We start from the raw sequence: 13,607 nt of genomic DNA, 5'->3' as shown, positions 1-13,607 counted from the left end.
GTTGTAATTTGATTAGCAGTATACTGTGGTTACTTGGTTCCAAAAAGTGAAGCCAAGTTTTTTTCAACCGTAAGTCTGTGCCTGGTTTGCTGGGACCAGTTACAACATTACATCATCCTTGAGAGAGTACATGGTGTGTATTTGACGTAATGTTGTAACTTGTAACTTGTAACTAGTCCCAGCAAACCAGGCACAGACTTACGGTTGAAAAAAACTTGGCTTCACTTCGAAGAGACCAAGCGAAATGATTACTTGCGCGCTCTGCTTGCGCAAGTAATTACAAATCACATTACAACTACATACAGAGTATGTAGTTGTAATTTGATTAGCAGTATACTGTGGTTACTTGGTTCCAAAAAGTGAAGCCAAGTTTTTTTCAACCGTAGGTTTGTGCCTGGTTTGCTGGGACCAGTTACAACATTACGTCATCGTTGTGAACTGGGACCAGAGTACATGGTGTGTATATGACGTAATGTTGTAACTTGTAACTTGTAACTAGTCCCAGCAAACCAGGCACAGACTGTATGTAGTTGTTCTAGTTACAACTAGAACTGCACTCTGCCGAGTGCATACTTGCTTGTTGCACACTAGTAGGCCATAAATGGCCTACTAGTGCGCAAGCAGAGCGCGCAAGTACTTTCGACCGCTGGAAAGTATCACATCTCAGTATCTCTGTGAAGGAACGTTTGAAATGTATAATCATTACGTGTAACTATTTGCTACCTAACTACTTTTTTACAGAAAAATGAATCATTGATATGTGATGAAAAAAAAGGTATATAAACTGAATTAAAATATATTATACAGTATAATTAACTGTATGTAGTATGTATGTAGTATGTAGTTGTAATTTGATTAGCAGTATACTGTGGTTACTTGGTTCCAAAAAGTGAAGACAAGTTTTCTTCAACGGTAAATCTGTGCCTGGTTTGCTGGGACTAGTTACAACATTACGTCATCCTTGAGAGAGTACATGGTGTGTATATGACGTAATGTTGTAACTTGTAACTTGTAACTTGTAACATTACGTCATATACACACCATGTACTCTCTCAAGGATGACGTAATGTTGTAACTAGTCCCAGCAAACCAGGCACAGATTTACCGTTGAAGAAAACTTGTCTTCACTTCGAAGAGACCAAGCGAAACGATTACTTGCGCGCTCTGCTTGCGCAAGTAACTACATACAGAGTATGTAGTTGTAATTTGATTAGCAGTATACTGTGGTTACTTGGTTCCAAAAAGTGAAGACAAGTTTTCTTCAACGGTAAATCTGTGCCTGGTTTGCTGGGACTAGTTACAACATTACGTCATCCTTGAGAGAGTACATGGTGTGTATATGACGTAATGTTGTAACTTGTAACTTGTAACTTGTAACATTACGTCATATACACACCATGTACTCTCTCAAGGATGACGTAATGTTGTAACTAGTCCCAGCAAACCAGGCACAGATTTACCGTTGAAGAAAACTTGGCTTCACTTCGAAGAGACCAAGCGAAACGATTACTTGCGCGCTCTGCTTGCGCAAGTAATTACCATTAATTGTGACCAAAGCAACGTCCTTCCCTTTGCTGACCTTCAGCATCTCCGGTGGACCAACAGCGTCGCAATCCCCGGACGGCAAAGTATGACTACATGCCACAACCCTGATCCGATCAGGGCTTGTCGTCCTGGGTCAGCCCTCGACGACATGGAAATGTCGTCCTGGTCACTCATAGCCATGAATACAATTCCTCAGCCGACACAAATGCGCCGGTCGGCGCATTTGTGTCGTCTGAGGAATGCCACAACACCGTGCGCTAAAAATAAAAACGATAAAAATAAAAACGATACACCATTTTTCACAAACAGCTGTAAATATTCTGAGCATTTTCATACTAATTTGGTAATTTTCCGATGTGTATTTTTCGAGAAAAACACTTTTGCAAACCTGTGACGTCAGGTCAGATGTCTTCCCCGAGACTTTATTAACAAGTTGTATTTCATATCTCTACATCTATATATCGATGGATCTATCGATCTCAGTGTGTTTGTATATAATAATAAAAGAATCTGGCATTTTGTTCTGGCACTCTGGCACTGTTAATGATTAAATGATAGATACTTAATGTATCAATCATTAAATAAAATGTTTGCTCCCGGTCGAGTCCACGGCAAGCTGCATCCGGTTTGTCACGCCATCTAGATACATGGACCCTTGGACTGTTTTCGTATCCGGTCAAACAGGATCTCGACCATATATCTATGTCACTTTAATAATATATTCACAGCGGTCTGAATGCATGTATTTAAATACATTTAACTGTAAATGATAGAATAAATTGTTGTTTACATTATTCATGTTTACCTTAGTTTTGTTTGCTAGCTAGAGCTAGAATAAAATATTAATGTTTGCATGAGCCGATGACGTCATATCCTCGGCGCGCAGTGTGATTTCTCTACTACCTCAGGTAAGACGTGTTTCTGTTTCCAATATTATACCTGTATAATCTTATATTTTTACTTAAAATACATACATCGTTAATTCTGCACAACCCCTAAATGATAGAACAACGCCACAGGTTTATTGTTTACGTTGACGTAACTTATGTCGGTGTATATTGGTAGCAACTAAAGCCTGGGTATCGAGGCTAGTAGACAACATGACAACACATCCCGTTCCCAAAGTTGGGTCCGGCCCGTCCGGGGACCCCCAGGGGTTCTTGAGGGAGTTCCAGGGGGTCCCCAGCTTAATGATAGTTTGGAACCAAATGGACCCGGTCCCTTATGGGTCTCTAGTCTGTACAGACCCTAGCCCTGGTCCAGTGGTTACAGCGAGTCTCTCTCTGACGCCCTCCGCAGCCGGGCTAATTGGTGTCAATTTGGGGGTCCTTGACATGAAAATGTTTGGGAACTACTGTGCTAAACAACAACTCCATGTGATGTAGAATTTGTGACTAAAGGCAAAACTAAATGTTTTATTGAGTTGTGGTTGTTATTGAATACTTTATAAGTCAAACCATTTCCCTCTCAACTCCCTTACGGACTTATGTGTGTGGGTGGGTGGGTGGGTGCCTGCCTGCCTGGCTGGGTATGAGCATAAAACAGCATGGTTGTTTTTCACCACCTGTGTGTAACCTAACAAACTCAATTGCACATATTAACTGTATATATGATGATTTCGGGTGTGCCAGTACTGTACAGTGACAGTACAGTACAGTAGAGGGCCCGGCACACGGTAACTCTGTCATTTCTCAACCGTTTCGGACACGGGGCGGCACGCCGGGGGTCTGGAACTACCCCCCCGGGACCCCCACACGGATTTGCACCACTCACTTCACATGGGTGTGATTTTCATTTTGGTCCATTGTACTCAAGTTAATCATAAATAGATGCAATCCAAAACATTGTGATGAAGCTCAGTGAAAACTGAGCTTTATCACAATTAGTTAGATACCGATATTAATTTGACATGAAAAAACACTGCAATAGGATTCTGAATAGAAGTTCCAACAGTTGGGTGTTACATTCTGAATCATCTTTTTTCTCTTACAGATCTTCCAACCTCAAACAAATCTCCAACTCTCCAGTCCAACACAACAAAACAAAAGGCACTTTTAAGAGCCACTCTCTCTCTCTCTCCCTCCCTCTATCTCTCTCTCTCTCCAGCTCTCTCCCTCTCTGGCTTTCTCGCTGCCCCCTCCCCCCCCCCCCCCCCCCAGCTGCAAAAAAAATGACGAAACCAAAAGTTAGACAATGTCCAAAATGTCAGGCATTGGCAGAACCAGGGAGCAAAACCTGTTCCCAATGTTCACAAGCTCTGACCATAACAGAAAAATTTGATAAAAAATTAAAAAAATATGACGCTAAGTGGAGAAAGACCCAAGTGAAAAATAAGATCACCCACCGAGCTGTGGACAGTGCAAGAGTTGCAGTAAGTAAATCTACATATATTTAGATCTTGAAAAAAGAATAATAATAGAATATCATGTAAAAAGTTAATAGAAAAGATCATTTTAAAGTGAAAGTTTGATATATTATAGGTTCATTGCACATGAAGTGAAATATTTAAAACCTTTTTTTAATCTTAATTATGGCATACAGCTAATGAGAAAAACATCCACACCCGTGTGAAGTGAGGGGTGCTCTTATCTGTAAAACAAACATTGAGACAAAACAAACATTAAACCTGTATATAAGGAGGGGCTAGGGCCTCTCAAAAATAAAAGACCAATCAAAACAAGATTTATAATGCGCCTACAGAAATGTCAACCATCTGAAAAGTAGGGTTACTTTTGAACAAATTGCTTCGTCAATCTGCTATGGCATGGAGGCAATTAGCCAGGTTTGATTTGGTAGAGGTCTTCAGCACTACTGTGTGGTTGGGTCTGGTGTCTCATCTTCCTCTTAGTCCAGCAGCCAAGGTGGACGTGTGGGAAATTCGGTATATAGTATTTATTTTATTATATATACATTCATGAATCCACTTGCTGACCGGCTGTTGGTATTGAGCAATATTTTTATAGGGGTTTCTTGTGACCCTACCATTAGCATGGCAGACAAAAATGTCAAACTTTCCTTATGCTTTAAGTAGCATGTGACGTGTCAAACTAGGGGGTTTTCATGATTCTAAATCCATTCCAAGCATTCGTTTTTGACAAAAAAAACACTCCTTATTCAACCATAGACGTCATGACAAATGTGATGAGGTCAGCACATTTTGGGCAAGTGGCTATGGCTGTTTTTAGCCCATTTTGTGAAAAGCTAATGGTTTGAATGTATTCATAATCATGAAACCCCCTAGTATGACATGTCACATGCTACTTAAAGCATAAGGGAAGTTTGAAAACTTTGCATACCGTAGGATGTTAATGGTAGGGTTGTGACCCTACCAGACAAACCCCTATAAAGAATCAAGTTGCTTGATTCAGGGGGGTGAAGCAAAGCATCGTTTGTGTTAGTGACTAAACAAACATTGACATTGACCTAAACACAAACATTAAACCTGTATATCAAAAAATGTTTTTTTTCAAAAGTCGGCCTCCTGGTGGCGCTATAACAGGCTGTTCTGGGAAACCTGGGGCAGAGGTTCATCGTTTGCATCCAGGGAGTGTGCACGCAAAATGTGGCACCGTTAACGGTGCCGGAGATTAGCTGGTAACAGACGGACGCACGCACACACGGACGGAGTGCAAAACACACCCTGGGTGGACAAATATCTAAATAATGAATCGAGCAACTTAAAAACTGTCAAGCTGGGGTTTTCACACAAGCCTGTAGGCGATAAAATCACTTCTTATAAACCCTAGGAGACTAAACATGCGTGATTTGTTATCATATCTATTTTTTTGGGATAAGTCACGATGAAATATCAATGGAGAGTACCTCAAGTTGGCCATGTATTGCTGTACTTCAAGGGTTGTCCTTAATTAGCAATAATGTAGTGGTACCAACTGCTGTTCTTCATTTGTTCATTTCAGATTACAAAACTTGGGAGTTTGGGCTTTAAGCCAATCTTATTCTTTGCCCGAAAGAATGAGAGGAACAATACCTGGAAGGCAGAACTCATGGTGTCCCCAGGCATGGATATGACAGTCCAAAAGGATCTTGTGAAAAATATGAAGTGTGCATATCAGTATCTCCTCGAATCTCCATGTAAGTGTGTGTGTGTGTGTGTGTGTGTGTGTGTGTGTGTGTGTGTGTGTGTGTGTGTGTCGAGCCCAACGACCTTACAGGCGAACGTATGAATCATGATAACTAGTCTTTAAGTATATGATGTATCGCCATGTTTTATTCATGCTTATAAATCGCTCTGGATTAAGAGCATCTGCTAAGTGTTTGTGTGAGCGCGTCTTCGTTAATAAGTACACGTTTAAAATTAAAGTAAACATGTTAATTGATTAATAACAGGGAGTCAGCAGCAGGACCTCTCAGAGGAGCTGGACGTCCCAGAGGAGCAGCAGGACGTCCCAGAGGAGCTGGACAGTCCAGGCGAGGAGCAGCAGGACGTCCCAGAGGAGCTGGACAGTCCAGGCGAGGAGCAGCAGGACGTCCAAGAGGAGCTGGACAGTCCAGGCGAGGAGCAGCAGGACGTCCCAGAGGAGCTGGACAGTCCAGGCGAGGAGCAGCAGGACGTCCCAGAGGAGCTGGACAGTCCAGGCGAGGAGCAGCAGGACGTCCCAGAGGAGCTGGACAGTCCAGGCGAGGAGCAGCAGGACGTCCCAGAGGAGCTGGACAGTCCAGGCGAGGAGCAGCAGGACGTCCCAGAGGAGCTGGACAGTCCAGGCGAGGAGCAGCAGGACGTCCCAGAGGAGCTGGACAGTCCAGGCGAGGAGATTTCACCAGTTGAAGACGTTCCTCCTCTCTCTGCTCCCACCCCACCAGACTCTACTCCTACTTTTTCGAGTCCAGAAGAGTTTCTCATCCTTACCCCAGTTCTAGACATTCCTCCTCTCTCTGCTCCCACCCCACCAGACTCTACTCCTACTCTTTCGAGTCCAGTAGAGTTTCTCATCCTTACCCCGGTTCTAGACGTTCCTCCTCTCTCTGCTCCCACCCCACCAGACTCTACTCCTCCTCTTGCATCTGCATCCGCATCTGTCTGTGCTCCCACCCTACTGCCTCGCCAGAAGAGAAGAGGAAATAAGCCAGTGCCAGTGGATAGGAATCCTAAAAAAAAAAAAATCTCTGCTCCCACAGACTCTACTCCTCTTGTGAAGGCGGTGAACAAAAAGAAGAAAGTCGGTACGTTTTGCGTAGTATGGTGTTACTACTTTTCTAGCCTCTAGGCAAATATTAGAGTTTTGCCAATTTTAAAGTTTTTAAACAGGCTATTGTTATACAAGACCCTACATGTTCTCTGGGACCCAAGGATTAATGTGGTTAAGCTAATGGGGCTCTGTGAGTGAAACTCAGATGATTAATATGTGTTTGCCAAAAACTAGGCACAAACTCACATGGACACAAGTGTAAAATGCTGCCGATATTAACAAAGGCCCATGGCTTAATAAACTGTTGTCTTTTCATCATTTAAGGTTGCAAGACATGTAACAATTACCAATTAGCCTTCAAATACAAGGAGATACTTGGGAGAAGGCTACACGAGGTAAGAATGTAGAACCATGTATATATATATACTGTATGTAATGTGTATTGTAACAAAGCTTATGGCCCCTATACACTGTACGATATTTGCTCTGATTATGCTGTCGGGAGCATTTTAGACGCTCGCTGACAAAACCCCCGCTCTAATGCAAGATCGGGCTTTGTCAAATATTGTCAAAGCCTAATAGTCTCACAGTGTATAGATACAGGAAGCAGAGAGATTGAGTATGGGAATGACATGTAGCAAAGGTCTGACCTGCCCTGGAATCAACCTTTTTGATTGATTGATTGAAATATTTATTAACAGTTTGCAGAATTACAGTACATTTCAAGCACAAACTCAATACAAAGACTGTTAACTGCGGGAGCTAACTATTTCCGTAGACAACGCCCTGGTAACGTCTGTCCCAACAGCCAGGAATCTTGGTGTTGTCCTGGACAGTCAGCTCTCGTTCAAAACTCACATCACAGCTGTTACTCGATCCTGTAGGTTCACACTCTATAACATACGACAAATTAGACCGTTCCTCACCCAGGAATCAGCCCAGCTCCTAATCCAGACAACAGTCTTGTCAAAACTCGACTATTGTAACTCCCTCCTTACTGGCCTACCAGCATGTGCACTTAAGCCTCTCCAGCTGATCCAAAATGCCGCAGCTCGCTTGGTCTTCAACCAGCCAAAATTCTCACATGTCTCCCCCCTGCTCCGCTCCCTCCACTGGCTCCCGGTCGCTGCCCGCACAGAATACAAAACTCTGATGCTGGCATTCAAAGCAACCAAAGGTATGGCTCCCCCATATCTTGCAAGTATGATCGAACCCTACAAACCCTCCCGCTCACTCAGATCAGCCAACGCAGGGAAGCTGGAAGTACCCTCACTAAAAGCACCTGGACAACGCTCCACACGTCCCAAACTCTTCTCCCTTCTGGCTCCAAAACTGTGGAATGCACTTCCCATTGCAGTCAGAACTGCAGCATCACTCCCAATCTTCCGCCGTAGTCTGAAAACCCACCTTTTCAGACTCCATCATGGCCCATAGCACTTACCCCACCCCCTTAGATAGCAGTTCTGTAGACTTAGATAGCATTTGATACAGACTTATAGCATGTTATGTAGACAGCATAAGTGCATTGTATGTAGTCATAGCACGTCATAGTACATATGTATAGCATAGTAGTATAGATGTATAGCTTATATGTATAGTTTCATTATAGATATACCACTGTTACTTTCTTAGCTTACGCCGGTAGTTTCATGATAAATGTTTTTATGTGATGTATTCCCATGATTTTTTGTTCTTGCTTAATGTAAATCGCTCTGGATTAAGAGCGTCTGCTAAATGCCTAAATTGTAAATTGTAACTGTGAGTGGACGACCCAATTAAGCATTACACTTGTTTACAACAGGGTCCACCATGTTCAATTCATCAAAACATTTAGAGACGTACAAATAGACACTTCTATATAGTTAAAGAACAGAACAGGAATTCATCATAAAGGATGCAAAAAGGGAAAAGAAACATATACAGTGAGGGAAAAAAGAGGGGGTGGGGGGGGGATTCAGATTTTACGGGGGCCAGTTTCGAATTGCAGCCGTCCGTAGGTGCCCTTTGAGAGCGGTTTTGAAGGAGTCAAGGGATTCACATGTCTTAATGACTGTTGATAGGGCATTCCACATTTTGGTGGCATAGGAGCGAAAATAATGTAGTCCCTTGTTTGTGCCGAATCTGGGTTGTACATGGTTTGTTGCACTCCCTCTGGTGTTGTGGGGACTGACTGTCAGGCGGTAGTACTCCCCATAATAACTTGGCTATCAGCACCACAGAATGTTAATGTTCATGTTAATTTGTCTTTTTGCTGAACATCACTGAGACAAGAAACAGTAATAAAATAATGGTATGCCTTAACCAGTGATTTCTTATACTGTGTGTGTGTGTGTGTGTGTGTGTGTGTGTGTGTGTGTGTGTGTGTTACAGCTGCCAAACGAGCAAGAGAGAGAGAAACAAGTGTTAGTGCGTTGGGAGCCTTGCACCAGTGGATGGTAAGACATTTGTCTATTTACACTATTTGTCCTTCCTGAGGCAGTGGTTTCTGGCTGATAGTCATTAGTCATGCACGTTCAAGGGGTGAACGTATAATTCTAGTATACGGCATATATGGCAGCAGATTTTCCTGAACACTGCCGATCAGAGCGGGTTCCACTTGGACAGGACTACTCAACGAAAATCCAAAAGTCCAAAGGCTGCAAACTAAAAATATCTGTTATTTTTTTTATTTTGTAACAGACTACACGTCTAGTTTAAACCTCAATGAACAAAAACATTGTGATCAATGATTAAGTTACAAAATTGGAGTCCTCATTTACAAATTGTTAGGAGAACATAGGGCCATATCTTTGTTTTGGAACAAACACTACAATACCTACAATTATGTTCAAAACAATCACGATAACTAATTATATTTTTATTGATCATGACGGCCCTGACGGGCCACAGATACAACTAGAAGTGCACTCTGTCGGGTGCATACTTGCTTGTTGCTTGTTGTTGTATCCGATAATAGTAGGGAGATATCCATATAGGGGTATGTCAAACTCCAGAACATTAGGGCTGCATGATAATGTTTTCCCCTGTACACAAATCTCTTCAACAAAAATAGATGATCTACACACCTTGTAGATCTTTTATTTTCTTCAATGCTACAAGGGTTCAAGTTGTTAAAACAAAAGAAAGAAATCCTATTACACTTAAGACTTTGCAGCCCATGTTCTAAATTAATTAATTTTATTTTATTTATTTCTACTTTTACAGTGACAAGACCTGGGAAAACAGCTGGGAACCAGCAAGGAATTACCCAGCTGATGTCTGGACCATGCCTCTGATATAGCCTTAAACATGCTCTGTTCTTTTTTTTTTCTCATTAAAAACCATTTGCACTTTGAATGTTGTTTCTTCCAAGTTCTTCAATTTATACAACTTCTGTATGAACCTCATGAACAGAGGTGATTATAGTTTACTACAGTATGTAAAGTTATTGTGCCCATATATACCTAATTTCACTACTTGTATTCCTAAAACTAATTATTTTCACTTTTTATTTTGTCCCAGGGGTCCTCCATTTTAGCCTGTGACATGTACTGTAAACGGTAGTCTATCACACCTGGTTGGTGACACATCCCCAATGTATTTATTACAGTATGTCTTTCACTTTACAGTTATATGCCTGCTCTAGCAATCTGCATTTGGACTGACAGAATTTGTGTAATGAATAAACCATTTTAAATATGTATACGGTAAGTATAATGTACAATGTAATGAACACTATTCTGTCAAATGAATGCAGGCTACTATACTGGATATGAGCATGATGCTGTATACTGTACTGTAAGCAATACAGTCAGCTGCAGTTAGACTATACAACCTATGGATAGTTGAATGAATAATTATGCAAGCTACAGTAAATCAACACCAACTATTATGACCATATAGGCTGTAAAAACGTGTTAATGTCAGTAAGTCATTAAATGCTTCACATAATGCTTGTAGTTTTGCACAACTTTCTCCATTTAACCTTAAAGTCTATAAACGTTCAGATTTCAAATCATATTCATAAGTGGTCTTCCTTATTGTTCAATAAAAAGCATTTTAAGCATTGTGTGGCCATGTTCTCAAAACGTTATAATGTATCAGAATGCAATACAACTCCCATCGCATGTTTGTCTAGACAATAGCTGACGATCGGATTAAAATGTTATTTATTGAATAATAAGGAAGATAGGCCTACATGTACTTATAACCACCCGAGGAGAATTGTAACATCCATGGCCCTGGGGTGACCACTTATGATTTGAAATCTGAACGTTTATAGACGTTAACGTTGTAAATGTAACAAGAGCACGCACTCTGAGAAGGACCTGTCTCCATCAGCGGACATGCCAAATGCTTCGTCAGCAGTAGCAGTTCGGTATAGCAGTTGACGAAAATAACTGATCCACAAGCTCACCAGTCATGATGCCAATTGACGCCTCTCTTGGTACTTGGTTAGACAGGACTATAATGTTGGTTTGTTTATTATTGAATCCATCTACTACTGTAGTACATGTAAACTATACAACAATTATGTTGCTGACCTTTGAACCTTATAATTAATATGTTTCAGTGTCAAGGTTCAAAAGGTGATGAGCAGGAACAACCCATAATATTCATACTGAAATATCTGTCTATATCAGGGATGTTGAACTCATTTTGGGGTGGGGGCCACATTGGACGAAGCATGCTCACGCATGTTTACACACAGCTGTCACTTGGCTTTGTTTTTCTTCCTGTTGTGCATGCTATATAGCTACACTACATTATAATAAGAATAGCTACTTACATTATTGACTTTCATTATTGGTATCATACCTGTAGCCTAGAAGCCATGAGATGCTATTTTTATTTATGGAGCGCCAATAAACCATTTGATATTTAAATATTCACTCATATTTCTTTAATGTTCCATTCTTTTGTTTTTTTAAAGCGAAAGGGGAAAAAAATAAATGAAAACCATGACATTTCATCTCTGTCTTGTTTTCACATAGGCTATCATTAAATAATATGTATAATCTGCAGTGGTGGGACATATGATATTTTCTTTGTCAGCTGTGAACTGAATGGTCCCTCGGCTATAGACCCTTGTACTGGAGAAGTATAGTACTCTTTGACACCAACAGCAGAGAGAGGGGGGAGGGGGCCATTCAATCCATTCTAGCACAGCTGACAGCAATCAGCGACTAGTTAGGGTGGGCAGCTCAGAACTGGGAATGAGTATTTTGGTTTATATTTCTTTAAAAAAATCATAACTTTAGACAGGAATGTGCTAGAGACTTACTTTCTTCCGGATTAAATCATCTCGCAGGCCGGTTCATTAAACACAGCCCTAATTAGTTTTGACACGCCCTTAATAAGCATCAGAGCCCCCCCATTAGACACGCCCCTAATTTACTTAAACCACTCCCAGAAAAAAGGATGTAGGGCTTAAGTTTGCAAGAGGAGGCGGGGCTTAAGTTAGCAAGAGGCCTAAATTAGTGAGAAAAGTTGCGAAAGTCGCAGAAATAATCCGAGACCATCACTGCGACCAGGTCGCGGCCCTGATCGCAGCCGTATAGGTTTTGGGCCAAACGGATATACGGTTGCGGTGGTAGCCCTGCACGAATGCCTCGAAATGTGCGACTTTGACGCGAAAGTCGCAGAACAAATCCGAGACCATCACCGCGACTGGGTCGCGGCCCCGATCGCAGCCGTATAAGTTTCGGGCCAAACGGACATACAGTCGTGGCGGTAGCCCTGAACGAAGGCCTACAAATTGCCGACTTTGACTTGCGACAATGCGCCAACGATATAACATTACGGTCCGACGTTCGAATATGTCGGAGAGCTAGCCGAGACGAACGGTTTGGTGTCTTTGATGTACGCCTCCGACAGTCGTACAAATCGTCCTTCACTTTGGCTTTGTGAATCAGACACCTCATAGACCCATAGACTTTAACAGCATCCTGACTGAAAAAAGTGAAACGAGACACGCCTCCTAGAAAGGTCGCCCGAGGACGTTCTATAGATCCACGCGTGCGTCTCTGCAAGCTCTATAACATATCCGAAAATCAGACCGGAAGGCCTTACCGTTGTGGCGTTAGAACGCCACAACGAGAAGCAAAGTTTTGACGTTCAGCGTGCCTTCGTCGATGATCGTAAGTCTGATCCCGAATCTTCGGGATGAGACTTATACCTCTGCGATCACGGCGACGAGACGATCGTCGTGATAGTCTCGGTTTTTTTCTGCGACCTTGGGAACCTCAAATCTGACCCTAGGCCTAAATGGCGAGTATTTTTGCCGTTATTGGGCACTATTAAGAGTCCCGAAAAATCTAGACCAATGCCATTTTATTCGTCATGGTCTGAATATGGATATTGGGGGGTGTTACATATTTTATTAAATATTTTTAACCCCATTTTTAAGGCATCTGGTCCAAAGGTCACCGTGGCAGTCTTTGGCTGACCTTTGACCTTTGCAAACGTTGTGGAAATTCGAGACCGCCGCCATTGAATTCAGCATGCTTTAAATATGAACAATACGTCTAAAAACATTAAAAAACATGTTTTAAAGGTCTGTTTGTGGAGAGGAGAGGAGAGGAGCTCACAGTGACACCTGGCAACAGGTGTGTGTAGTTGCTAATCAAATGTTTTGACACACACACACACACACACACACACACACACACAGTTGGACCCTGTTGTAAACAAGTGTAATGCTTAATTGGGTCGTCCACTCACAGTTAACAGTCTCTGTATTGAGTTTGTGCTTGACATATACTGTAATTCTGCAAACTGTTAATAAATATTTCAATCAATCAATCAATCAATCAAGGCTTTGATGTTCTATGACATCTCCTTCCAACCTCTATGAGTCTAATAGTCTGGCCAGCCAGCCAGCCAGTCAGTCAGTCAGTCAGTCAGTCAGTCAGTCAGTCAGTCAGTCAGTCAGCC

This window comes from Protomyctophum bolini (genome assembly GCF_963924005.1).
Source record: "Protomyctophum bolini genome assembly, chromosome: 15".
Lineage (NCBI taxonomy): Eukaryota > Metazoa > Chordata > Actinopteri > Myctophiformes > Myctophidae > Protomyctophum > Protomyctophum bolini.
The sequence above is the reverse complement of the archived record's forward strand: the minus strand, read 5'-3'. Positions refer to the sequence as shown.